This window comes from Sminthopsis crassicaudata, chromosome 6 (assembly GCF_048593235.1).
Source record: "Sminthopsis crassicaudata isolate SCR6 chromosome 6, ASM4859323v1, whole genome shotgun sequence".
Classification (NCBI taxonomy): domain Eukaryota; kingdom Metazoa; phylum Chordata; class Mammalia; order Dasyuromorphia; family Dasyuridae; genus Sminthopsis; species Sminthopsis crassicaudata.
The window spans coordinates 24,410,638-24,436,698 of record NC_133622.1 but is presented as its reverse complement, the minus strand read 5'-3'; the positions used below and the strand labels follow the sequence as shown (position 1 = coordinate 24,436,698).

The following is a 26,061-nucleotide window of genomic DNA, read 5'->3' as shown; positions in this document are numbered from 1 at the left end:
AGAGTTTCTCACTTTATCTTGTCAGGTAGACTCCTCAATATTTTATATTATCTACAAAAATTTTGAATGGGATTTCTCTTTTGTATCTCTTGCTCCTGAACTTTGTTGGTAACATATAGACATGTTGATAGTTTCTGTGAATTTATTTTGTATGCTGTAACTTTGATAAGGTTGTGAATTGTTTCTAGTAGTTTTTTAGTTGATTCTTGAGGATTCTGTAGGTATATCATCATATCACCTTCAAAGGATGCTAATATAGGTTCCTCATTAGCTATTCTAATTCATTTTATGTATTTTTCTTCTCTTAAAGTTAAAGCTAAAATTCCTTAATACAATATTGAATAGTTATAGTGATAGTTAACAAGCTTGTTTCACCCCTGATCTTATTGGGAATGGTTCTAGTTTATGTCCACCACATATGATGCTTACCAATGTTTTTAGATAGATAATAAATGGTAAGAAAAACTCCATTTATCCCTATACTCTCTAGTATTTTTAATAGGAATTGGTATTGGATGTTTTGCAAATCAGTTTTCTACATCTATTGAGATAATCATATGATTTCTATTAGTTTAGTTATTAATAGAATCAATTATACAATAATTTTCCTTATATTGAACTAGCCTTGCATTCTTTGTATAAATCCTACTTGGTTATAGTATATTATCCTAGTGATAACTTCCTTTAATTTTTTTTCTACTATTTTATTTGTTTTTGTTTTTTTCATTTACAATAAGGGAATTGTTTTATGGTCTTCATTCTCTGTTTTAACCCTACTTGGTATCAGCCCCATATTTGTATCATAAAAGTCATTTGGTAGAATTATTTCCTTAAATTTTTTCCAAATAATTTATATAGTATTAGAATCAATTGTTCTTTAGATGTTAGATAGAAATCACATTTAAATCTATCTGGCTCTGGAGAGTTTTTCTTAGTAGTTGATTAATAACTTGTTCACTTTCTTATTCTAAAATGGGGCTATTTAAATAATTATTTCCTCATCTGTTAATATGGACAATTTTATATTTTTGTGGACATTCATTTCTAATTTTGCTAGCATATAGCCAGACAAACTAACTCCTAACTATTGCTTTAATTTCCTCCTCATGGTGGAAGTTTTATCCATTTTTATTTTTGATACAAACAATTTGATTTTATTATTTTCTTCTTTCTAATTAAATTAATTATTTTTCCCATAAAACTAACTTCTGGTTTTGTTTTAGTTCAACATTGTTTTTAACTTTAAATTTTATTAATTTATCCTTTTATTTTCAAAATTTCAAATTTAGCATTTAATCAGGGACTTTTAAACATTTTTTCTAGCTTTTTTTATTTGTATTCCCAATTCAGATTTTCTCTTCCTCTATTTTATTCAAGTAAGCATCTAGAGATGTAAAGCTTCTTCTAAGAACTGCTTTACCTGCACCTCATAATTTTTCATATGTTGTCTAATTATTGTCATTCTCTTGAATAAAAGTATTGGTTTTTCTTTGATTTTTTGTTTCACCTACTCATTCTTTAGGATTATATTATTTTGTTTCCAGTTAATATTTGATTTATTTACTTTTATTACATGAATTTTTATTGCACCATGAACTGAAAAAAGATGCATTTGTTATTTTTGCCTTTCTGCATTTGGTTTTGAGATTTTATGTTTTGAAAAAAATGTATTTTTTTTTTGTCTAAGTTCGATGTATCAGTGAGGAAAAAAAAATGATTCCACTCTAGCCTTTTTCCTTTACTCTATATGTATTACTTTGCTTTAAATGTGTTTCTTTTAAACACCATATTGAAGCATTCTGGTTTTTAATATATTCTACTTTTCCTTTCCATTTTATGGAAAGTTCTATCTACACCCACAGATAAAATTACTAACTTGACTCTCTTTGAGCCAAATCCAATTAGATTAATGTTCGCAGTGATTATCTGCCTCACTTCTTTCTCTGGTCTAATAGTGTTAGATTTATTTTTGCTTCTTCATGTGATGTAATTTACCTCATTTAATCTTCCCTCCCTCTTCTTCCAATACAATTCCTTTCCCACAGATAAATTTGGTTTATATCAGTACAGTAAAGTCAAGTTACACCTATACTCTCTACATCTACACTTAATATAGAGTTCTCAAGAGTTAAACATGTCATTTTCCCATATAGGCACATAAACATTTTAACCGTTAAAGACATATATTTTTATCACTTCTCTTTTTAACTTTTTTATGCTTTTCTTGAGTTCTGTATTTGAATTTTGAATTCAATTTTTAATTCAAATAAAATTTGAAATTTTCTGGTCAGCTTTGTTCTTTTCATGAAAAATCGTTTTACATTGAATGCCCATCTTTTCCCCTGAAAGAAAATGCTTAATTTTGCTGGATAGTTGATTCTTGACTGTAGTTATATTCCTTTGCCCTCTGGAATGTCATATTGCAAGACTTTTTGTCCTTTTAAGTGGAAGTTACTAGGACCTGGATAATGCTGATATTGGCTCATAGATATTTGAATTGTTTGTTTCTGACTATTGCAGCATTTTCTCCTTTCTGATAATTCCAGAAATTAGCAACAATATTTCTTGAAATTTTCATTTTCGGGTCTCTTTTAGAAGGTGATTTTTAGATCCTTTCAATGATAATGTTATTCTCTGGTTCTAGGATATTAGGGCAGTATTCCTTGATGATTTTTAAAAATATATTGTCTAGGATTTTTTTTTTTTATCATTGTTTGCAGGGAGTCCGATAATTCTTAGAATATCTCTTCTGTATTTACTGTCTAGGCCAGTTATCTTTCCAATGAGGTATTTTACATTTTCTTCCTTTTTTTTTTTTTTAATTTTTGTTTTGTTCTACTGTTTCTTAATGTTTCATAGAGTAATTTGCTTCCATTTATAAAATTCTAATTTTTAGTGAATTATTTTCTTCACTTAGCTTTTTTAAAAATCTCCTTTTGCATTTGACCAATTGAAATTTTAAATTTGTTCTTTTGTTTGTTGGATTATATTTTTTTCCATTTCAGAAATTCTATTGTTCCAAGGAGCTGATTTAATTTTCCATTTCACTAAAACTATTTTTAAGGAGTGATTTTTTGTAAATAATTTATGTTTCCTTTGCCAAGGCTCTCAATTCCTTTTCCCATTTTTCTTCCCTCTTTTAAGATTCTGTTTGAATTTGTTTGAGAGCCTTGTGAGATGGAGGCCAGTTTATATCGCTCTTAAGGCTTCATCTGGATACCTTTTGCCTTTAGTGTCCTCAAGATTTGAGATCTGTTCTTCTCTGTCTTCATAAAAAGCCATCTATGAGTTCTTTTTTTGTGTTTTGCTCATTTTTAGAGGTAGAGGTATGTTCTTAGGACAAATAGTAGATTGTCCCAAGCAGCGTCACACTTTCCTGAGGCTGGTGCTTTTGGTTTCCTTCCAGCACAGAATGGGCTTGACCAATTCCTGTGTTATGCTGGGGTGCAAGGGCTAAGTATTTGCCTTTTGTAATTGTTAGAAGTGACATAGTTAATCTGCAGATTCACTGGCTTCTGAACCATGACTGAAGAGCCAACACTTATGTATTTTGTCTAAGACTCTGGTAGATTTCCCTGGTATCATTCTTCCTTGGTTCCCTGTGCTGGGCTGTGCCCCTTCCCCTCCCCATGACAGGCTACCTTCTACCCAGCCCAACTGATGCAGACCTCTTCTGAAGTTCTTCCAAAATAATATCTTCTGCTCAAAATTTGTTTCATTCAAAACAGAGGCTTGAACTGGTGTTGATTCGAGGGAAACCAGAAAGAGCTACTATCTGCTCTCTTGACTCTACCCCCTCATCTAGAATGTTTTTTTTTGTTTGTTTGTTTGTTTTGTTTTGTTTTGTTTTTTGTTTTTTGTTTTGTTTTTGTTTTGTTTTGTTTTTATGAATATAAATGGCTTTAATTTTGTCATCTAAAAATTGTTCATATCATTTGATAGAACTGTACTTTAAAGCCTTTCTTCCATACTCCAGTAGCCTGTTATAACACGCTTCTTAAATTTAGAGTTTCTATAGGAACATATAAGGAAATAAGATTGTGGTCAACATGGCATCAACTTAGTTAAGCACTCATAAAGCTAGACCACATATTTAAGAATGTAGGAATCAGAAAATAAACTATGAAAGCTAAAAAAGAATTTTGAATAGTAGAAAGGTATGATCAAAGTAATTGTTAAGGAACTAAATAAATATAGTTTGGATGTGGTAGGCAAGATGAATTGGTATAAAGGAAATATTGGTGTCAAAAGTTACTTGAAATCCTTCTATCTTGTTTTAGTCAATATTGTAAAACTTCATTAAAGAATCTTTGGAATTTTGAGAATAAGATTTGCTTAAAATTAGTACAAATTTGTTGCATTTATATTCAGGTAATAATGAATTATTCAAGCTATTGAACCCTAATATCTAAATTATTTTTGCAGAGGTCTGTGATGATCCATGGTTTGGATAAGACAAATCCTTTTATTTTTGGAACTATAATATTAAGGTATATTTCTCCCATCCTTGAAAGCAATACTATATTATTGAAAACCATACACCTAGATTCGTGCCATAATTAATATTTTTATTTATATTTATATTTTTATGAGTTGTTGTGGCTAGTCAATTTGATAAACATTTTAACCTAGCCAGTTTACTGGGTGTAGGACATAATGTTTTTAAAAATTGTCTTTGTGTCCAAGACCCTTACCTTATCTAGAAGGTAATAATAAATTCACAACTAAATATAAAGGTTGTACAAAACAAGGTTACAAGGAAGACAACATTAACAACTGGGATTAAGATCAGTAAAGATCAGATAAAGACTCTTAACTACTGTTTTGTTTTTTTTTTTTTGTCTCATCCATAAAATAAAGATAATAGCAACTGACTCTGAGTTATGAGGATAAATGAGCTAATATTTAATAAGTGCTTTGTAAATCTTAGTGTTATATAAGTGCTAACTAGCTGTTATTTGGAATATCTCAAAATATTATGAAGAGTTTCCTTACATCAGATTTGTCTATCCATTTCTCTTAGACATGTAATATGAGCCACATGATGCTTGAGGGCAAAATATTTCATATTGAATTAGATACATTGCTTTGTAATTTCCTTAGTTCCACTATTTTATTAGCAAGATTTATTTACATATAATCAAAAAAGCAAACATGAAGATAGAAGTTTATTTTTTTAAATCATATTACTCATTAATAAGTCTTATTTTCTCTGGTCACTTTCTGATAGAAACAATGAAATGGCTAAAATTATAGAGAATCCTGACTATGTGAGGAGAATCAGAGATTAGAGATAATGAACAAACTGGATTGCCATATCTTAATTAACTAATAGTAAACCAAAAGCTGTAGTTGGAGAAACGGATCATATGACTTATTCATTAAAATGTGGATTATCATCTTCTAAAGCGAATGAAAACACAATTGAAGTCTTGGTCATTAATGAAAATATAATTTCAAGTGTTATATAATGAAATAATGAAGAATTCACATTACTCAAAAGTGAAATAGTTCTTGACTCAGAAGTACCATGTTCTAAATTTAGAAAGTTATTACCAAGTAGGAGTGGTCCATGGGGTTACTGGATACAGATTTATTATTTTTGTATTTTTCTCCTTACCTGTCTAAATATCATCTTTGAAGTGTAATAATAAGACCATAGTTGTAAAATACTTAGCATAACACCTCATACATAATTGAAATTACATAAATACTTATTTCCTCACCCTCTCACCATAAAAAAGATTGGGAAATCAGTGGTCTTGGTTGGTGAGATAATAAGGGGGGGGCAATTTGAATAGGATATATCAACTAGTGGAATGCACCAATGTAGGAAAGCAATGGTACCAATTCTTGATCCTGAAGACCTAGGTCCAAATATTTCCCACCCTTGAAATTTCTTCTATGAGAAAATCATTTAATTCCTCAAGCATCATTTTTCTTATGTATAAAATAATTAAGTAAGACTTGGTGACTTCAAAGGGTATTTCTCCCTCCCTCTTTCCTTCTCTCCTTCCCTCTTTCCCTTTCTCCCTTTCTCCCTTTCTCCCTTTCTCCCTTTCTCCTTGTCTCCTTGTCTCCCTCTTTCCTTCCCGCCCTATCTCCCACTCATTTTATGAGAAACAAGTCATAAGATGATAAATTATCTCACTCTCTAAGGAAGTATCTTTCCAGTCATATTATGTGACATCTGATTTATTGATAAATCTTCCTTCTATCTTACACATCTAATCAGTTTCTACAATTTCTAGGTCCTATTGACTCTATTTTCATGATGTATGCCACAGTCCTCCAATTATAAATATTCTCTCAATTATTGCCCTTCTTATATCTCATCAATATTTTTGCAATAGCTTCTGTCAAATCCTGGAATAAATTAAAGCCATGAATTGAGGAATGAAATGTCTTTAACTGAAGTAACATGATAGTAAACCTGCCACCCTGAGGAATATCCAGTGGTTTTCCCAACCAAAGAGACTCATGGGGGAAAAAAAGGGAGGAGGAAATAATATCATTTAGTATGGCTTGGTCATGTGATCCCAGCCTCCCTTAGCAATCAGAGTTAAGATACACCTCATTCTCTCTATCTTGCTCTACAACTTGTGGATCATTCAATCAATGGACAAATGATTTATGACTTACATTTTTCTCTTTAATTTGTGGACATCTGTTTCATTTTGCATTCATGCTTTCTAATATATGTATCATTCCCTATGTGTGAACCCTTCCTCCACCCAGGGTCCCAGGGTTGTTTCCCCAGCTCCCATTGCATTGGGGTTTTGGGCTTCCTCTTTATCTTGGGTTTGGGATTCTGATACTGTCTTACCTGTATCCTAATTTGTTCTTTATTGATTACTAGCCAGGTGGAGTTAATTTTTATTTAGAAAAGTGGTATTAATAAGATAAAGAAAGAACTGGAATAAATGAATCCTCCCAGAAGTCTGGGATACACTCTTCCACAAATGTGGATCAATTCCAAGGGAAAAATATACCCAAATGGCAAAAAAAGTAATATAATAATTTTAGCTGATTGTAAGTATTTCCTTTTTGGTGTCATTATGGAATTTTCTTAGATGTACCTCTCTCTTAGGCTCTTGGTTTCAAGGGTTAGTGCTCTTGTGGAATCCCAAGACTACTTTTAATTTGTATGTCTACCTTGTTTTTCATGTATCTCAACAAGCAATGTGGACACTTGATCAGCCACTACCATTCTAGAGCAGTACAGAGAAGTAGTTAGAGCAAATAGATTTCAGTATTTTTCCAACATTGCAAAAAGAATGACATTGAAGAAATGTATGAGGAAAAAATGTCTTAACATATTAGGTGATTATTGTATACAAAATTAGTGGGGAGAACAGGTGAGTTGGTCAAGAATTGCAAATTTTATATTCATAAATGGGATGCAATTATAGATACACAGAGAACAGGGACAAGTTTTCAGTCATACCTAGTGGGAAATGTCACATATGTTTTAGCCCTTCCTTTTGGGAATACATCTACACAATTAGGAAAAAGGTCAATGGGAATTATATTTATCCTTGCATCTGTAATTTCAATCAATAGAAAGAAGACCCATCAATATGTTGAAATGTCTTTTCCATATATCCAAATATGTATTGACATATTCTATTCATACATAGCAATGGTATCGAAGAACTACATCTCTTTCCCTTATTACTCATGTGTGCACCCACACTAATATAATGCTATAAAAAGAAAGCTATTCATTTTTGGATTTGAATTTTAATTCTTCTACTTACTACATATATCCCCTTGAACATTAATTTTAACTCTAAAACAGTTTCTTTCTTTTTTAAAATAGAGTGTATAGTGAATTACATTATATTGAAAGGGCTTTCAACTAGACAAAAACTGCCCTCTAACCTGCAGGTGCCGGGAGCCACACAAAGCAAGCCAGAGACAGGAGTCATCAAAGGAATATATCTCAAAGTGAGGAAAATGTTTGCAAGTACAGGTCTTACTTCTTGATAAGGATGGCTTATTATACTAGGGCAAAGACAGAGGATACGTACATATACAATATATGTCACAATTCTTAGGTTGTGAGTAGCAATTCCCTTTGCAAATTCATTTGTGAAAAATATAAGCATCCCTGCATCCTCTAGGATGTCTAGATTTAACGTCTCAAGTTTTATGGATATTTGAGTTTTTTTGATCAGTGGGATACAGAATCAGAGTCAGCATGGTGGGAATAAGGGTGCAGTCCTGGATTTGGTTCACTTGGCAGTTAGATGAAACAGGAATTGTGAACATGTCAAAAGATGTGATAGATCACCTGCTTCTGCCTCTCAGATATCTGTGAAATAAAGAATGACAAAAAACCCAAAAAAACTAAAATTATTAATCTCACAGTGAATAACTCATACTTGGAAAAAGCCATACATTTTGTCAAGGGGTGAGATCATCCAAAGTGCAAAGGATTATTGCTATGCCAAATTCAGGGCCTAATCTTTTTCATTGGGCATAACTAAGAAAAAGAGTGTCTCTACATATCTTGACAGTTGTCAATCTTCAGATGTTATGAAATCATAATGAGCCAGTATCTTCAAAGTCCTTACTCTGCTACTACCAAGCTTCATCACCTAGGACAGTCTTCAAGCCTCTTTTTACTTGCTTTTAAAACAAAGATATTAAGCATGATTAGCTTTCACTCTCCTTCCAGCTCTACAAAAGCTTTTTTGTACATTTTTAAACAAAATTTTGTTGCTCACTTGTTTTTTTTAATTAATTTCTGATTCTCTATAACTAGACTTTTAATTTCCTTGGCAAAAATGAGGAAAGTTGAACTTGAAGGCCTTAAACTCTTGGATTTCCAGAATAAATGTCAATCTGCCTTGATAGTGATGATGCTGCAAGAACCATACTTTATTCCAATGGTTTACAGTAGATATTTCTAAACTCCAAGTTAGTTATCTGCTTTTGCTTGACATGAACCAGACTATGTATTAATTCCAAGATGGGCTAACAACAGCTGTTGTTTGCTAGCTGTGCACGGTTTTGCTACATCATTGGAATTTGTGCTTCAGCAATTCCTGAATATTGCCCCTGAGTAGTTTGATTAGAGTTGGGCTACTTCAATTCACCAAATAGCTGAGCTTAGGTATCCCACTGTCATTCACTGTCTGCCAGTTTCAAGTCCAGTGAATCTATTTCGTAGCTAAAAACACTTAATTGCCAAAATACTATCTTAAGTTCTTATCCCCTTCAGTGGCAAACATTTTATCTGCTATTCTTTCCTAACCTATTTGATATTTGATTATTTGTTCCCAACCTTCATATCATCTTCCTCCTTTGAAATGTCAACTTCTCTAAACTAAATCATATTATTCCCAACTTCATATCCTGTTTTAAGAAGTATGTGTTTTGTTTAGTTTTATTTTTTTTATTCCTGACAAAACTCGGATGACTTTTTACACTACATATTTTTTATTTACTATGGTGATCTTTATAATAGTTGAATTTATACTTTTAAAATATCACAACCTTAAAAGTTGAAAGGAATCTTAGAGAGGAGACATTTTGATTCAATATAGATTTATTAAGGACCTACTATGTGCATTGTGCTGTGATAGGAATAGGGTAATAGTAATACTGTTCCTAAATTTAGAGAACTCGCTCTCCATGATGAGGCATATGATAATATAATGTATTCCACAGGAAAGAATGTTGTACTTGGAGTTAAAATAACCAAAACATGGTTCTAGTTCTAACAATTAATAGATTTTTGAGAAGAACAAAGTTATTTTGCTGAATTTCCATGAGCCTCAGTTTCCTCATCAAAAAATCAAAGGTAACAACATATATTAATTTCATAGATTGCTTTTGGGGAAACTTTCTGGTAAACCTACAAGTATTATATAAAATAAAGATGGAAAAGTAGATTTATAGTGTTTGTATATATAATTTAATGTTAGTAACAATAGTATTCTTGTTCTCTATATGAGCTTGTGAACGTTTTCATCCTCAATTATATTTTAAAATATTTCATTTATATACTTAGGTTTTTTTTTTTTCATTTCTTTTTTTGTAGCAACATCACAATCTTTCTACTTTTCTGTACAATTCTCTATCACAAAAAATGAAGCTAATATATTCAGTTAAGGAAAACAAATAGTTTGTAGCTTATATATATTCTTTGGAAAACATATTTATTTTACTAATCATTTATAGGAGAATAGTTCTTATTTTATATGTACACATATCTATTCATATACTAATATATATGCTATATTTGTATTAGTCATACATACACACATATACATACTTATATGTATTTATATGTATATAAATCATGGATTCACACTGTCATCAAACAAATTCTCTCCTTTTTAACTATTTCCTGTATTGTTTTATTTTATGCAAAAAAATATTCTTTTCTGATCAAAATATGCCATTTTGTCTAGTATAATTATATTTTATTTTTTTGTGCAAAAACTGCTCCCTCTATCTTACTGTGAAAGAGCATCCTTTTTTTTTTTTTTTTTTTTTTTTTTTTTACTGTATTCCTGTTGTGGCCTCTTATATTTAAGCCATGTGTCCATATATAGATTTTTGTGGTAAATAGAGAAAGTGATCAAAACTGAATTTCTCCTTGATTGCTTCTTAATTTTTCTGAACAATTTTATTTACTTCTATATCAATTCCTTTGTTATTAGTGTTCTTGGTGTTTTTGAACATTTATGCAAGATTAATTTGCTTTAAAGTGTTACATACTAAATATGTTCTTTAAACAACTCTTTAAAAATTTTTAATACATTCCAAATTATTATAAGACATTGGTTTATAGTATATCATTAAGATTTTTGTTATTTTTCCTTTTTACAAATTTCATACCACTTTCTGTGAAAATCTTGAACTTTTCCATCAAATGAACATTATTTAATCTATTTTCATAAAACTGTTCTCTGGTAGGTAAATTTGTAGTAAATTAACATAGTGTTATCATTTTATTCTATTATTTTTGCCCAACCATGAATTATGAATTATGTTTCTATTGTCTTTTTTTCAGAAGTTTTATAGATTCATTATCATAAATTATATTTGTGTCTTGGTAAGTGGGCTCCAAAATTTTATGTAGTTATTTTAGGTGATTCATTTTCCTATCTCCATTATTATTATTTATGACTTGCAGGATGGTGATTTAATAAAAAAATGTTGATTTTTGTAGGTTTGTTTTATATTCTACTACTTTATTGAGACTATTCATTTTTTTTTTTATTATTTTAGTTGAATCTCTAGATCACTGGAGGTTTTTAAGCAGTAGTATTTTATTTTTTTATTAATTTTATCATTATAATATTTTTGACAGTACATATGCATAGGTAATTTTTCACAACATTAACCCTTGTATTCCCTTCTGTTCCGAATTTTTCCCCTCCTTCCCTCCACTCCCTCCCGTAGATGGCAGGCATTCCCATACATATTAAATATCTTATAGTATATCCTAGATACAATATATATGTGCAGAACTGAATTTTGTTGTTGTTTCAAAGGAAGAATTGGATTTAGAAGGTAAAAATAATCTGGGGAGAAAAACAAAAAATGCTAACAGTATACACTCATTTCCCAGTGTTCCTTTTCTGGGTATAGTTGATTCTGTACATCATTGATCAATTGGAATTGGATTAGCTCTTCTCTATGTTGAAAATTACCACGTCCATCAGAATACATCCTCATGTAGTATCATTGTTGAAGTGTATAATGATCTCCTAGTTCTGCTCATTTCACTCAGCATCAGTTGATATACGTCTCTCCAAGGCTCTCTGTATTCCTCCTGTTGGTCATTTCTTACAGAACAATAATATTCCATAACATTCCTATAACACAATTTACCCACCTATTCTCCAATTGATGGACATCCATTCATTTTCCAGTTTCTAGCCACTACAAAAAGAGCTGCCACAAACATTTTGGCACATACAGGTCCCTTTCCGCTCTTTAGTATTTCTTTGGGATATAAGCCCAATAGCAGCAATGCCGGGTCAAAGGGTATGCACAGTTTGATAACTTTTTGGGCATAGTTCCAAATTGCTCTCCAGAATGGCTGGATTCTTTCACAATCCAGCAACAATGTATCAGTGTCCCAGTAGTAACACTGCTGGATCAAAGGGTATGCACAGTTTAATAAGTTCTTGGACATAATTTTAGATTGCTCTCCAGAATGGTTGGATTCTTTCACAACTCCACCAACAATGCATCAGTGTCCCAGTTTTCCCACAGCCCCTCCAACATTTATCATTATTTGTTCCTGTCATCTTAGTCAATCTGACAGGTGTGTAGTGGTATCTCAGAGTTGTCTTAATTTGCATTTCTCTGATCAGTAGTGATTTGGAACACTTTTTCATATGATTGGAAATAGTTTCAATTTAATCATCTGAAAATTGTCTGTTCATATCATTTGACCATTTGTCAATTGGAGAATTGCTTGCTTTCTTATAAATTAGAGTCAATTCTCCATATATTTTGGAGATGAGTCCTTTATCAGAACCTTTAATTGTAAAAATGTTTTCCAAATTTGTTACTTCCCTTGTAATCTTGTTTGCATTAGTTTTGTTTGTATATAAGCTTTTTAATTTGATGTAACCAAAAGTTTCTATTTTGTGATCAATTATGATCTCTAGTTCTCCTTTGATCACAAATTCCTTCCTCCTCCATAAGTCTGAGAGGTAAACTATCCTATGTTCCTATAATTTATTTATGATCTCATTCTTTATGCCTAAATCTTGGACCCATTTTGAGCTTATCTTAGTATGTGGTGTTAAATGTGGGTCCATGCCTAGTTTCTGCCATACTAATTTCCAGTTTTCCCAGCAGATTTTGTCAAATAATGAATTCTTATCCCAAAAGTTGGGATCTTTGGGTATGCCAAACACTAGATTGCTATTTTTATTCACGATCTTGTCTTGTGAATCTAACCTGTTCCACTGATTAACTAGTATATTTCTTAGCCAATTGCAAATGGTTTTGGTGATTGTTGCTTTATAATATAGTTCTAGATCAGGTACAGCTAGGCCACTTTCATTTGATTTTTTTTTTCCATTACTTACCTTGAAATTCTTGATCTTTTGTTCTTCCATATGAATTTTGTTGTTATTTTTCTAGGTCATTAAAATAGTTTCTTGGGAGTCTGATTGGTATAACACTAAATAAATAGATTAATTTAGAGAGTATTGTCATCTTAATTATATTTGCTCGGCCTATCCAAGAGCACTGAATGTCTTTCCAATTATTTAAATCTGACTTTATTTTTGTGGCAAGTGTTTTGTAATTTTGCTCATATAATTCCTGACTTTCCTTTGGTAGAGGGATTCCCAAACATTTTATAATATTGACCATTATTTTGAATGGTATTTCTCTTTGTATCTCTTGCTATTGGATTGTGTTAGTATTGTATAAAAATGCTGAGGATTTTTGTGGATTTATTTTGTGTCCTGAAACTTTGCTAAAGTTCTGAATTATTTCTAATAGCTTTTTAAGCAATGGTATTCTATATCATATCAAACTATTAAGGCATTTTGTTTTATGTGGTTTGCTCTCTACTCTGTGAGCAGATCACAAGTTTTGCAATTATAAATGTCAAGATTTAGGACAATATCTTGAGCAGATTTAAAGGCCCCAATCATTCTAAATCAGTAAGCATTTTTAAGACCTAACTTAGTTCAAGGAGCTGTGATAATCAATGGAATTTTTATTTTAATTCAATCTTTTTATTTACAAAACATGAATGGGTAATTTTTCAACATTGACCCTTGCAAAACCTTCCATTCCAAATATTTCCCTCCTTCCCCCCATTCCCTCCCCTAGATGGCAGGTAATACATGTTAAATATGTTAAAATACATGTTAAATCCAATATACATATACATATTTATAGTTATCTTGCTGCAGAAGAAAAAGTGCATAGAGAAGAAAAAAACTTAGAGAAAATGCAAGCAAACAACAACAGAAAGAGTGAGAATGTTATTTTGTGTTCCACACTCAGTTCCCACAATCTTCTCTATGGTTGAAGATGGCTCTCTTTATTATTTAACAGTTGGAACTAGTATGAATTATCTCATTGTTGAAGAGAGCAACATCCATCAGAATTGATCATTGTACAGTCTTGTTGTTGCCAGATCGCTGGGCATATTAATAAGAAATGAAAAACTTTTTCTGATGTAATGGTGTTTGCATTACTTGGAATATTAAATCTGAGAACAAGCACATGCAGTCCTGAGAAATTCAAGAGTAAAGAAATAAAGAAAGAAAACTAATATGTAAAAGGATTATGAAAAGCTCTCTGTAGAAAACAACACACAAAACAATCTTGAAAGTAACCAGAAATTCTTAGAGCTATATATATATATATATATATATATATATATATATATATATATATATATATAAAAAGCCTAGAAAGTTAGGTTGTCAGATTATTAAACATGTTAAATTCCAATCTGAAGAATTTGAACCTAGATGCAGAAGAAGATGGGAACTTTCCTGCCTTAAGTTGAAGTATATAACAGATATTTGACATGAAAAAATAGACTGAAGGAGATCAAGCAGCTAACTCTTATAATATTGTATGAAAGATGATTAGGCCTGGACCAAGGTAGAAAATAAATGAGTGGAGTAATGGGCACAAATTAAAAAAGACATTACTGAGGTAGAACTAACAAAGACAAACATTGATTCCATCTAAATGTTTTTTGCAATATCCATAATAGATGTCCATATTCAACTTGAACATTCATTTTTATTTTGTTTATAAGTTTTATTAAATTTATGTATAATTGTGAAGTCTGTAATTTGTACTAGACTTTTAATTTTTGTGGTCAAAATTAATTTTTTTTTCTGAAAACTAGACTCATCCATCCATGTTTCCCATATATCCAATTTTTTTTTAAATTTCCCATAAGGTGTAAAACAAGTTTTTAAAATTTCTTTTTAAAACATTCATATTTGTCTTTTTTTCTCTATCCCCCACATTGAGAAAGTACATGTGAAGTTAGGCAAAAATCATGCTGCCAAAAAAACAAAAGTGTTTGTACACATATATATGTATATGTGTGTGTATGTATTTCCTCCCAACAAAAATCCTCAAGAAAATAAAGTTAAAGAAAAAATATTCTTCAGTCTGTATTCAGATACAATCAGTTCTTTCTCTGAGTATGGATACCCTTTTTCAATACACTTAGTAATTCCAAGCAAATATAACATTTTATAGTTGGAGCTCAGGAAATTATCTTGATGGATCAATATACTCTATTTTCAAAGCATATATAAGATTAATGCTACTGAGGCATGTCTACAACAAATTGTTGCATAGGACTATCTCTGTATATGTGCCTATAAATACATTTAATATTTAATTTATAATATCTAATGTTTAATATAATAATCTTTGATCTAGGATTTCCTTTTAAAACAATCGTAATGACAAAGAAAGGAAAATTAAGATGATGTGCATCATTTGAGGAATGGCTGACCAATCTGTTTGTATGTTTACAATGAAATATCATATTATAAAAAATGATATTCAGGATGGTCTAAGATATTGGGAGGGGGAGGAAGAAAGGAGAGTGGCGAGAAGGCAAGGTGTGGGAAGGGAGAGAAACAAAGAAAGAGAGGAAGAAAAGAAAGAAGAAAGAACAAGGAAAGACTGACTTGAAGTGATACAAAGTAAAATAAATAGGAGACCATTGTACACAGGAAAAATGATTATTATGTGATGAGCTATTAAGAAAAAAAATTAGCTATTTTCACAAATGCAATGATCCAAGTCCAATTCTAAAGGATGCATAATGAAAGGTATTTGTCAATTTTTAAAGAAAGACTTGTAGAGTTGGAATGTCAGTAAAGGACACTGAATTAAATTTTTAATTAATGAAAATGCTAGCAGAAAATTCTTTTTTTTTTAATTTAATAGTTTTTATTTACCAGATATATGCATGGGTAATTTTACATCATTGACAATTGTCAAAAATTTTGTTTTAATTTTTCCCGTCCTTCCCCCTCCCCCATGGCAGGCTGACCAATGCATGTTCAATATGTTAAAGTATAAATTAAATAAAATACATGTATACATGTCCAAACAGTTGGTTTGCTGAACAAAAAGAATCGGACTTTGAAATAGTCTACAATTAGCCTGTGAAGGAAATCCAAAATGCAGGTGGACAAAAATAGAGGGATTGGGAATTCTCTGTAGTAGTTCATAGTCATCTCTTAGAGTTCTTTCGCTAGGTGTACCTTGTTCAGTTCAGTACTGCTCTATTGGAACTGGTTTGGTACATCTCATTGTTGAATATGGCCACATGCATCAGAATTGATCATCATATAGTATTGTTGTTGAAGTATACAGTGATCTCCTGGTCCTGCTCATTTCACTCAGCATCAGTTCATATAAGTCTCTCCAGGCCTTTCTGAAATCATCCTGTTAGTAATTTCTTATAGAACAATAACATTCCATAATATTCATACACCACAATTTATTCAGCCATTCTCCAATTGATGGGCATTAGCACAAAATTGTAATTGACAAAACGGTTCTTATTGGTTGGGTTTGATTTAGGAGACTAGGGATTGGCCTAGGGAAGTGATAATAAGTGGGGAAATCTGTGGTAAGATGATTAAAATATTTTCTTTAAGTAAATAAAATAAAGGGTTTAATTACATCTAAAACTAACAACTTTATAGTTTAGAAACATGCCTCACTTTTGCAACAAGTCTTTTATTCTTTTAATTTTCTAGTTGTACTTTATCTTAGAGATGAGTGAAATTTGTAAGGTTGGTGATGATGGTAATATAGTTTGTATAATGCCATAAAATGTTTTCTATATGTGAGTGGTACTCTGTTTAAAAGTTTGGAACTTATATTTAATAGAAAAAAATGCCATATAAAACTTAAATTGCAAACATTGTTTAAGAATCTCTTTTGTTTCTAGTAAGTATCTTTTTCAAATTATATCTGATGATGAAGGAAAAAAAAAACAAACAACTATTATTGATAGTGCTAGCAGATCCAATTCTATGGAAATAAAGAAGGTTAAATAATTCCATAGATGTTCAAGTTGGTCTGGCACTGGATGCAGTTGGCGGGGCGAGGTGGGGGATGAGAAAGTCTTCAAAATTTGAAAAGGACACCATGGCCTTCCCTAATTGTTTTTTCCATTATTTTGACGATACATCATGGAACACTGTGATGCTTAGGCAGCAGAAGATAATTTTCAACTGCTGATGAAAAGCTTTAGCTATTTGTACGTCTTCCCTGGTGAAGGCTGGTTCATGACCTGTATTCTCTGAGCTTATCTTTAGTCTATAATAGTGTGATGACTCTGCATAGCAGTTCATAATCTTTGGCATGTCTTGTTGCTTGTGCACTTTTAGGGCATGAGCATCCATAAACATGGCTTTCATATAACTGTTTCAAGGACTTTTGATTTATTACTAAGCTGTTTCCCAAAGGACCAGGAGTATGTTCTAAAAGAAGCTGCCAGATCCTTGTTGCATATTCAAGTATGGCTACACAAAATAGATTGAATAAGATTGGAATTTTTATCTAACCTTGCCTTACTTCATTGATAATTTAAAAAATTGTTATATACATCTATATTGTTTGTGTTTATATATGTGTGTGCATTCCAATCTAACTTTAGTAAAATTCTTTATAACTAGAACATGTACCTCTATAATCTCCATTTATGCCTTGTATTATTTAACTATGATCTGAAAGTCATTGCTTTTCCCTTCTGTTTTTTAGTAACTACCTGCATACTCTTTTATTAGTGTGATTGAAAATAAAATTGCTAAATAATGATCACAATAATATATCATAACCTAACTCTGTGATAATATTGTAAGAATGTGCTGAAAACTCATTCTATCACCCAAGGTGCAAATTAAAACTTGTTAGGAGGCCTCTATTAGGCCATATAATATTGTTTTCACTGATGTTACCATCTACAAAACAACTCTGCTGTATAAAAGTTAGTTTTCATTCCATCTGAAACATGTAGAATATCATCAAATTCAGAAATTGAAATGAAGGAAGGAAGAAAAAATAGTAAAGGAGGGGAAAAAAGGAAAACCTTTTAGAGGAAAGTCATTCAGTCAGTAATCATTTATTTGATGTCTTCTATATGCTTCTAAAAACTGAGGAGACAAAAAGAGGCAAAAAAGTCCCAGAAGAGAGGAACAGTCAGAAAAAAAATGCTTAGAGCCAAGAATTATTTTATTTGTAGAATGAAAAGGAAACCAGAGTCATTGGAATTGAGTTGGAGTCAGAGGGCTTGGGTTGAACTCAGTTCACTATGTGTGTGACTTTGAACAAGTTAGTTCATGTCACTGGACTTTAGCTTTCTCATGTCCAAAATGTTAAGCAAGACTTATTGCTAGAGCTAAATCTATGAGTAGTGGGTGAGTGATGTTGAAGAGAGAATGGACATTTAGGGTTCAGATAACACTTGGCCCTTTAGTGAGCCTGCTTCCAGGTATGGACAATTATAGTATCATTGTTTCTGGGCCACTAACCATATGGTGGAGACAAAAAAAAAACAATCACAAAATGGCTGTGCATATTCTGAATTGGATAAGGTCTTCTATATTCATGCTTATAATGTGAATTTTCACCCAGTATCCTAGGATACCGTTCTTTTTGACTAACACAAACTCCATCTTCCACGTCCCATACACTACAGTTCTAAAAGGCAAGCTAGAGCAAGAATTTAATTTGTTATTAAAGTATATTTAAGCATCAAAGAAATAGTGAAGTAAGCATAGAGGACCTTCAAGCTTCAAAATCTATAGTTCTAATATATTATCTTCCAGGCCCCAAATAAGAAGGGGAGATGCTCTGCTTGACAATTAGCATAAAGATGGAAGTTTGGGGCACAAAAGCCAACAAGCAACTAAGAAAGTAGAATAGACAAGAACAAATGTCAAAGAAGAGTTACATTTATTATCTGGTCCATTCCGCAATGTGGGATGGGTTCTCAGGCTCATTCTCTGTCCTATAATTAAAGTGTTTCTTTACTATTTCAGCTTTAAAATAATGATTATAGATCATAGATCACTGATCACAATTTAAAAACAACACAAATGAAATGTCCTTTTAAATTGCCATTAACTGTCAACACAGGACAGCTTTCCATTCATTTATGCCCCCATGGTAATTTTTTTCCTTTTGTAGGAAAAAAAATAAATCCTAGGATAACAGGTACAATAGATTTAGGGATAAATGGAACCTTTGAAATCATTTAGTATTATTTCCTCTTTTTATAGATGAGGCAGTTGAATGCCAGAGCAATTAAATTGTACAAGGTCATATAGGTAAATGGCAAATCCAGACAGTAATCCAACTAGGGTCTTTGACTGTAAATACTTCCAGTCTACACTCCTATCACTAGAATTCCAATGTGGCTATATAAAATATTAATGATCAATATCCCCTGGCACTGTTAGAAGCAGTAATCAGAATATCTTGTTTCTCTGCTTTTTCATTTTGACTTCACCTCCATTTTGAGTAGTAATTTCTCAAATTATTTTGTGCTACTATGAACTATCAGCAAAATCATCTGGGTGATTGTTAAGTACAGTTTTCAATCAAGCCATGGTGTGCTCATTATTTTCAGACCTCTGCAAGGTTGCCATAGTATCCATAGTACAGACAATTTCTCCTTTGCTGTCACCAAATAATGCAGCAACACTAAATAAAGACTAATGCAGTTTCAATAAAACAACAGAACACTGCACTATTATAGCAGCTATGTCAGCACTGCCAAGTACTCTAGGTTAAGCACATCATATACAAAGGAAGGTTACCTCTGAATAGACACTGTTAAGTGAGGAATGGCACTTGTAGCTTTTTTCCTAATAGCTTTGATTTTTACAATTGATGTAGATTTTCCATCAGGTAAAAAAGGTGGAAGATCACCTAACATTTCTGTCAGATCATTGGCTGACAAAACATGGAGATTATTGGCATAGAAAGTGCTGAGTCTTTGGGAATAGGGTTTTAGCCTTCTCTACAGATAGTTTATTGGATTGTCACTTTGTTGGGATTTTTATTTAAGATTGTGGAAGCAGCTAAAATCACTTTAGTTCTAAGGTATAATTCTAATTTGAAAATATTTGAGTTGAGAGTAATGAAGAAAGAATCTTGACCTTCATTTTATTTATTTATTTATTTATTATTTATTTATTTGTTTGTTTGTTTATTTATTTATTTTTTATTCATTTTTCCAAATTATCCCCTCCCTCCCTCCACTCCCTCTCCCCGATGGCAGGTAATCCCATACATTTTACATGTGTTACAATATAACCTAGATACAATATATGTGTGTAAATACCATTTTCTTGTTGCACATTAAGTATTAGCTTCTGAAGGTATAAGTAACCTGGGTACATAGACAGTAGTGCTAACAATTTACATTCACTTCCCAGTGTTCCTTCTCTGGGTGTAGTTGTTTCTGTCCATCACTGATCAACTGGAAGTGAGTTGGATCTTCTTTATGTTGAAGATTTCCACTTCCATCAGAATACATCCTCATACAGTATTATTGTTGAAGTGTATAGTGATCTTCTGGTTCTGCTCATTTCACTCAGCAACAGTTGATGCAAGTCTCTCCAAGCCTCTCTGTATTCCTCCTGCTGTTGACCTTCATTTTATTAATCACATGATTCAGATAGAATTCAAATATTCTTAAAACTATTTGTAGGTCAAAATATTTTTTTAAGTTACAAATCATTTGATGTCATGGACAAAGAATTCATTACCAGTTTCCAGCAATAGGAAAATGAGCACAAATATGGACTCAGAAATTTATTAGCTGTTTGATTCTATGCAAGACACTCAAGTCTGTTTTTCACAGTTTATCCATTTGTAAAATGAGTTGGAGAAGGAAAAAGCATATCACTTCAATAGCTCTGCCAAGAAAATTCCAAAAACGATCACAGAGTTGGAGAGGACTAAAAATTACAAAGAAACACTAATAAATGAAGGCACTGAGAGACTTTGGTACTTCCTTTTATAAATAGAAGGAACAGGAAGCTGAAGGAGGGCAAATCAATCAAAGCAGCAACTTACCAGCTCAGTGGGGACTTTACTTTAGAAGTGATGAGATTGTCCTGTGAAATGCATCCAAAGGAACAGGTGCAAAATAGAGATAAATTGGGAAATCCCATTGTATTTATGTAGGTTAGTCCTTGGGTACCTTCTTTCAATAAGATTAGACCTTGACTTTTACCATTTTCATCAGAGTTACCATTTCATATCAGAGCCTCCAAAAATTCTTGAATCATTTCAATGTGATTATGAGACACAAAGTCTTATTTTTTCAGAATTCGTATTTTTTCCAATTCATCTTGATTTTTCTATGGCCTCTTGACTTTTTGGGTTTTAGGCTTCTCTAGGATTTAGGTCATTAATGAAATGGCATATTCAATCATCAAGGGAATCTTTCATTTCTTGGTTCATGGTCAAATAGTAAATCATCTTCAACTAAGCACTAAGTTATCACAGCTACTCTTTGATATAGACATCCATTTGAATTGCTTTATTTTCATATTTTAGGTTTTTGTTTAGCAAAAATGTTTGAAACAAGTCATAGATAATGAAATTTTTTGAAGATAAGTAGCTTCTAAGGAATTTATGGAATAACTGTTTTGACCAAAATTTTTCCCCATTTCAGAATGAAGCAGGCTACTATCAAACTTGCTGAGGAAACCTAAGGAAGCCTTTCTATAGTTTGAGTGCAGATAGGGAGGAAGCAGAATGTAGTAAGAGATGTACAGTCAGAGACATGTTATACATTGACTGAAAATTATATAGGATAATAAAAAAACTAGTGTGTTAAATATAATGATTATGAGTGGAAAATGTAAATGCTCACAAAATTATATTACCACTATAATGGAAAGGATGAAATGCTGATATCAAAGGTAGTAACTGTGAAAATTAATTTACTACAAATGTTTGTTTCCAGATGACATTGTGTTAATTCCATCAAGCCACAAAACATTTCAATTACCAGGAATCATTCAGAGGAATCTAATGTATTTACATGAAAAATATCAAATGCCTGAGATTATTGTTGACAGATTGTTGTTCCTCCTTCATTTTTTGAAGAACATCAGTGAGTTTACAGGTAAGACTTTTCTTTTAATTTTATTATATTCTGATTTAAAAAAACAGAACAACTATTTCCAAAATGTAGTAGAATATGGTCTAAAATGAATGTATATGAAACTGCAATTCTGTTATTCACAACTTGCTATTCCTTTTAAATATACACATATACATATATATACATATATATACACATATATATGCATATAATTTTTATCTTATTCCCCCTGCCCAGAGATGCAAATGTGTAAGTATGTGCAGGTGTGTAGATATAGATGTATATGTGTATGTGTGTGTATATATGTGTGTGCGTTTATATGCCCACATACATATGTATAACAGACTTTTATTTATGTTCTCTTTCTGTATGTAATTAATGTCTTTCTTCATAAAATCTTTGTGGTTATTTTGGATATATATAATATGCAAAATGACTTAATCACTTAAAGTTGTTCTTAAAATAATATTTCTCTGGTGGTATATAATGTTCTCTTGACTCTGCTCATTCCATCCTTCATTATTTTGTACAACTCTGGCCATTTTTTAAAAATTATACCTTTTTTTATTGACAGAACATATCCCTGGGTAATTTTTTACATTATCCCTTGCACTCACTTCTGTTCCGACATTTCCCTTCCCTCCCTCCACCCACTTTCCTAGATGGCAGGCAGTCTTATACATGTTAAACATGTTAAAGTATATACTAGATACAGTATATGTGTGCAGATCCATACAGTTCTCTTGTTGCACAAAAGGAATTAGACTAAAAATATAAAAATAATCTGGGAAGAAAAATAAAAATGCAAGTAGTCCATATTTATTTCCTAGTGTTCCTTCTCTGGGTGTAGATGATTCTGTCCATCATTGCAACTGAATTAGATCTTCTCTTTGTTGAAGATATCGACTTCCATCAGAATACATCCTCATACAGTATTGTTGTTGAAGTGTCTAATGATCTCCTGATTCTGCTCATTTCACTCAGCATCACATCATGTTTGTCTCTCAAAGCCTCCTACTGGTCATTTCTTACAGAACAATAATATTCCATTACATTCATATACCATAATTTACCCAACCATACTCCAATTGATGGGCATCCATTCAATTTCCAGCCACAAAGGGCTGCCACAAACATTTTGGCCCATATAAGTCCCTTTCTCTTCTTTAATATTTTTTGGGATATAAGCCTAGTAGTGACACTGTTAGATCAAAGAATATTCACAGTTTGATAACTTTTTGGGCATAATTCCAAATTGCTCTCTAGAATGGTTGGTTTCATTTACAACTCCACCAACAATGCATCAGTGTCCTAGTTTTCCCACATCCCTCCAACATTCATTATTATCTTTTTCTGTCATCTTAGCCAATCTGACAGGTATGTAGAGGTATCTCAGAGTTGTCTTAATTTGGATTTCTCTGACCAATAGTCATTTGGAACACCATTTCATACGAGTAGAAATAGTTTTAATTTCATCATCTGAAAATTGTTCATATCTTGTGACCCTTTATCAATTGGAGAATTGTTTGATGTCTTATAAATTAGACTGAATTCTCTCCATATTTTGGAAATGAGGCCTTTATCAGAACCTTTAATTGTAAAAATGTTTTCCCATTTTGTTGTTTCCCTTTTAATCTTGTTTACATTAGTTTTCTTTGCATTAGTTTAGCTTTATCATTTAATATAATCAAAATTTAAGATTTTGTGATCAATAATGATCTCTAGTTCTTCTTTGGTCACATATTCCTTCTTCCTCAAGTCTGAGAGGTAAACTATCCCATGTTCCTCTAATTTATTTATAATGTTGTTCTTTATGCCTAGATTTTGGACCCATTTTGATCTTATCTTGGTATATGGTGTTAACTGTGGGTCCATGCCTAGTTTCTGCCATACTAATTTTCAGTTTTCTCAGCAGTTTTTGTCAAATAATGAATTCTTATCCCAAAAGTTGGGCTCTTTGGGTTTGTCAAGCATTATATTGCTATAGTTATTGACTATTTTGTCCTATGAACCTATTCCATTGATCAGCTAGTCTATTTCTTAGCCAATACCAAATGATTTTGGTGACTGCTGCTTTATATTATATTTTTATATCACGTACAGCTTGGCCACCTTCATTTTACATATTTTTTATTAGTTCCTTTGAAAGTCTTTACCTTTTCTTCTACCATATGAATTTTGTTGTTATTTTTTCTGGGTCATTAAAATAGTTTCTTGGGAGTCTGATTGGTATAGCACTAAATAAATAGATTAATTTAGGTAGTATTATCATCTTTATTATATTCCCTCAGCCTACCCAAGAGCAATTAATATTTTTCCAATCATTTAAATCTGACTTCATTTGTGTGGAAAGTGTTTTGTAATTTTGAGCATATAATTCCTGACTTTCCTTGGGTAGTTAGATTCCCAAATATTTTATACTATTGACTGTTATTTTGAATGGAATTCCTCTTTGTATCTCTTGCTGTTGGATTTTATTGGTGATTTATACAAATGCTGAGGGCTGAGGATTTATGTGTTTTTATTTTGTATCCTGCAACTTTGCTAAAGTTGTGAATTATTTCTAATAGCTTTTTAATAGAATCTCTGGCGTTCTCTAAGTATACCATCATATCATCTGCAAAGAGTGATAATTTGGTTTCCTCATTACCTACTCTTAATTCCTTTAATCTCTTTCTCAATTCTTATTGCAAAAGCTAGTATTTCTAATACAACATTGAATAGTAATTGTTAGGATTCTTACAAAGTACCAAGTGGGTTCTATAATTTAGCATGGTACTTAACAGTTCTCTAATTCAGAGTTCACATCTTTCACACCTTTAAAAGAGCACATACAAGGACAAGCCCACGGAAGCTTCAAGAGATTGAGGGCCAAAGAGGACTTTGGGAGATTCACAACTAGGATTAACTTCCAGGAGATTCACAAGTCAGAGATCAGAAACCCACAAGAGCACTCTCTGGGAGGAGGAGTCAAAATTCATTCTAACTTCCACTGTTGTGCTGGCTGGAGACATTGGGCAGATGAGAGACTGAAGCTGGCTGGAGAGATTCAGAAAGATCTCTTATGGAACCAAGGAAAGAGATAGGCCTCTAAGAAAGCTAACCCAAGTCCAAGGAAGGAAACAAGACTCGGAAAGAAAAAAATAAAGGATCTGGACTTTAACTCCTGGCTGCAATTTGAGGTGATTATTGAAACTGAACTGAAACTAAGGCTGCTTCTAAAAGCTCCCCAAGAGACCTGATTCCAGAGACTTATTACAATTTAGAGAAAAGAACACTACAAGTAATGGTAATAGTGGGCAACCTTATTTCACTCCTGATCTTATTGGGAATGGTTCCAGTTTATCCCCATTACATATGATGCTTACTGACAGTTTTAAATAGATGTTCCTGACTATTGTAAGGAAAAATCAATTTATTCCTATACTCTCAAATGTTTTTATTAGGAATGGATGTTGGATTTTATCTAATTTTTTTACATCTATTGAAATGGTCATATGGTTTTTGTGAATTTAGTTACTGATATAGTCAATTATGCTAATAGTTTTCCTAATATTGAACCAGATCTTCATTCCTGATTTATATCTTGGTAAGGGTGCATTATCATGGGTATGATTTCCTGTAGTCTTTTGGCTAATATTTTATGTTGTTTTTTTTGCATCAATATTCATTACAGAGATTGATCTATAATGTTCTTTCTGTTTTCAATCTACTTTTTTATGGAACTGACTCTTAGTTTTATTTTTGTTTTGTTTTGTTTTTTTTTTTAACTGGTGCAAAGATTTTTTTTAATTTTTAAAATTAATTTTATAATTATAATTTTTGACAGTACATATGCATGAGTAATTTTTTATAACATTATCCTTTGTATTCATTTTTTCCAAATTTTCCCCTCCCTCCTTCTACTCCCTCCCCTAGATGACAGGCAATTCTATACATAT

The 26,061-nt window shown here is 31.8% G+C and overlaps 1 long non-coding RNA gene across 1 annotated transcript in view; it reads left to right on the top strand.

Moving 5' to 3' along the window:
- Positions 1 to 26,061, top strand: part of LOC141545595 (uncharacterized) — a 379,465-nt gene that overhangs the window by 97,112 nt on the left and 256,292 nt on the right. The window contains exon 5 of the long non-coding RNA XR_012483082.1: positions 21,980 to 22,141. This is a non-coding gene — a long non-coding RNA (uncharacterized LOC141545595). The remainder of the gene's footprint in view (positions 1 to 21,979; positions 22,142 to 26,061) is intronic.